Source organism: Pleurodeles waltl, unplaced genomic scaffold (genome assembly GCF_031143425.1).
Source record: "Pleurodeles waltl isolate 20211129_DDA unplaced genomic scaffold, aPleWal1.hap1.20221129 scaffold_37, whole genome shotgun sequence".
NCBI classification, from domain to species: Eukaryota; Metazoa; Chordata; class Amphibia; order Caudata; family Salamandridae; genus Pleurodeles; species Pleurodeles waltl.
In genome coordinates, this window is record NW_027150076.1 from 894,350 (window position 1) to 897,857 (window position 3,508).

Here is a 3,508-nt window from a genome sequence, read left to right on the forward strand (position 1 = left end):
AAACTGCACTAGTTTTAGGCAGATGGGCAGATGTCACGGCGAGAGGTAAGCCACCTCAACTTACCATAGTCTTCCAGGTTAGAAAAAAACAGAAATGCTTGAACCCGAGGAGCTGTTGAAAGTGTCAAAAGTGACCTAATGAACAGCAAGGTACACACAGGAGTTGGCATTGAGCTGATCCAATGTGAACAGGTAAGCATTCAGAAGAAGTGTGTGGAGTTACTTTTGTTATATACGTCCTGAAGAGTTTCCTTTGTTATATACTTCCTGAAGAGTTACTGAAATAACAGCAGCCCAACCTGATCCCGCTCTTTTCCCACAATCAGTTCTTGTTTAAATGTGCATCTCCCTAAAACTGTACCAGTAGCATGTGAAACATTCCTTGCTAAGTCTCAAAGAAGGTAAAGAAGAGATGTAATTTACAACCAGTTAAATATTCTGTATTCAGATTCCATTATGTTTTCGTTTAGTAATTTTAAATCTCTTTACACCCAACAGAAAGGAAGCCTTGAATGCATGAAATTATTATGAATAACGAAGATAAAACTGCAGATCGGCAAAAAACTGTCACCAACAATGAGCTCCGGTATTCAGGAAACATCAGTGCAGTCGGCAGCAGAGGAACCTGCACATAAACTGACAGATCCTGGAAGAAGCAGTCAAGGGCAGTTCAGTGGATGTAAGAGTCTGATCTGTTCAACTCCAACCACAAGACGAAGAAATGCCCTCTAGAAAATTAAGGCAACAACAATAAGAAACCACCTCCTATATAAACAGGTGTCCAACACCAGCTTTGATCATGGGATCAATATGATGAGGTTACAGCAGTGCTTCGTGTTCTAAAGTGATAACAGACCATCATTCACTGCTCTGGTGTATTGTAAACTCTTTCTGGCCAAACCGCAGCAACCAGAGAAAAGCACAACGGAGCGGAGCCAGACAACTAAAGGGTTAAGAAAGGAGAAGTTTTGCTATCTGCAATACAACAGAGCGTCCCAATTTGCACCGGCCAGAAGGAAGATGAAGCATGCATAAACATAATCCAATCAAAAGGCACAGTCACCTACAAAGAAACCTTATACATACTATGAGTGTTACACGTATTTAATGGCTTTTGCACGTTATTGTTAATTCAGAAACCAAACGTGCAAGTTCTTTATCAGCCATATGGCTCATCAGGAAACACAGACTTGGGATGTAGACAAATATATACCCGACCCACAGACACTAACCAAGAAAAACAAATCATACACATTTAATGAGAGCTTTAGTTTCTCATCTCAATTAAAGCACCATCAGCAAACTCACACAGGAAAAAAAACATTAAACTCCAGTGAATGTGTGAAGAGCATCAGTCAATTACCAGAATTACAGAGGCATCAGCAAACACAGACAGGGGAAAAACCATACAAGTTCAGTGAATGCGTGAAGAGCTTTAGTCGACTATCAGACCTAAAACAGCATCAACGAACACACACTGGGGAAAGACCATTCAAGTGATGTGAATGTATAAAGAAGTTTAGTCAATTATCACACCTCCAAGTACATCAGCGAACACACACAGGGGAAAAACCATATAATTGCACTGAATGTGGAAGTAATTTTAGTCTTTATGCAACATTAAGGAAGCATCAGAAAACACACACAGGAGAAAAGCCATTTAAGTGCAGTGAATGTGTGAAGAGCTTTTGTCACTTATCAGACCTACAGAGACATTGGCGAACACACACAGGGAAAAAGCCATTTAGTTGCAGTCAATGTGTTAAGAGCTTTAGTCGGTTATCAGACCTACAAGGTCACCTGCGAACACACACAGGGGAAAAACCATACGATTGCAGTGAATGTCTGAAGAGCTTTAGTCAATTATCGAACCTAAAAAGACATCAGCGCACACACACGGGGGCAAAACCCTTAACATTGCAGTGAATGTGGCAGTAGTTTTAGTGACTCTTCAGCATTAAAGAATCCTCAGCGAACGCACACAGTAGAAAGAACATTGAAGTGCAGTAAATTATATGAAGAGATAGGTCACTTATCAGGCCTACAAAGACCTCAACGAATACACACAGAGGAAAAAACATAAAGGTGCAGTGAATGTATGAAGAGGCTCAGTTGATTATCAAACCTACGAAGACATCAGCAAACACACAGAGGAAAAAGTAACACTATTACAATCAATGTGGAAGTAGGTTTAGGAAAGTGCCAACATTAAGGGTTCGTCAGCGAACACTGATAGGGGAACAGCCTTTCAATTACCCTAAATGTATGAAGAGCTTTAGTTTACCAGGCCTACAAATATATCAAGGAACACATACACGGGAAAAGCCATTCAAGTGCACTGAAAGTGTGAAGAACTTTAGTCAAATGCAATGAATGTGGAAATAGTTCTAGTGACTTTTCAACATTAAGGATTCATCGGTGGGCACACACTGGGGGAAGCCTTTCAGGTGCAGTGAACGTGTGAATTCCGTAGGTCAGTTATTAAACCTACAGATACATCAATGAATACACACAGAGGAAATACAATAACATTGCAATGAATGTCAGAAGGGCTTTTGTCAATTATCAGCTCTCCTAAGTCATCAGCGAACACACAGGGGGAAAACATAGAAGTGTACTGAAAGTGTGAAGAGCTTTTGTCAACTTTCAATCCTACACAGTCCTCAGCGAACACACACCTTCATTTAACTCACATGGAAATTATCCTAGAGGTGCAATAAATCCGGAAGGAAATGAAGAACGTTAACAGTAATATTGAACCATCTGAGGACATAAAGAGGAACAAAAAAGTGCAGTTATTTTGACATGAAGGAATTATACAGGAAGATAAAATGACAATTATGTGAGACATTCAAATACCAGATGATAGAAGACCTGACTAGTCAGAAAAGAAAAAACACGAATATCAATACTTGTAGAATTATAAAAGCATCTGTTCTCAGTGATTGTTCACTTTTGTACACAGCAAAACAACATGATATATCAGGAAACACACTGGCTCAAATTAAAGAAACATTGTTGGTTTTTATTCAGTTGCAATAAAAAACATCCAATCACACCTGTTCATGCTACCAGTAAAAGTAGCACTGTGAACAATACTGGGATTTACAAGGGTATTTTCAGCTAACTTGAGGGGGTAGTGATAAAACCTATAATCCCAACACACCCAGGCTGAGTCCCTGCAAGAAGAACTAACTTAACAATCACATGCTGGGGAATGTTCACAGCTGATTGTGGTGTTTGGTCGTTTTCATACAACATTGATGGTTTTGTGAGAGCAACCAAAGAACAGTGTCCAAAAGCACAAGACGTGAAATGAGCAGAATGTGAGATGTAACTCTCAGTATGGTGATGTGTGCCTCGAACGACTCCATGAATGGGCCTGAGACCTTTATCGCAACTGGGATCTGGAGCTTTGTGGAGGCAACCGGCATCGGGCAACTAGAAGCTCCAAGGAGCAGTCTCCTAGCACCTTGGGGCTCGTTGTGCAGCAGCCCTTACAAGTCCT

General features: G+C 40.5%; 1 pseudogene; it reads left to right on the plus strand.

Moving 5' to 3' along the window:
• The first annotated feature begins 508 nt into the window (after window positions 1-508).
• Window positions 509-3,058, plus strand: LOC138276115 (zinc finger protein 436-like; annotated as a pseudogene).
• Window positions 3,059-3,508: the final 450 nt, after the last annotated feature.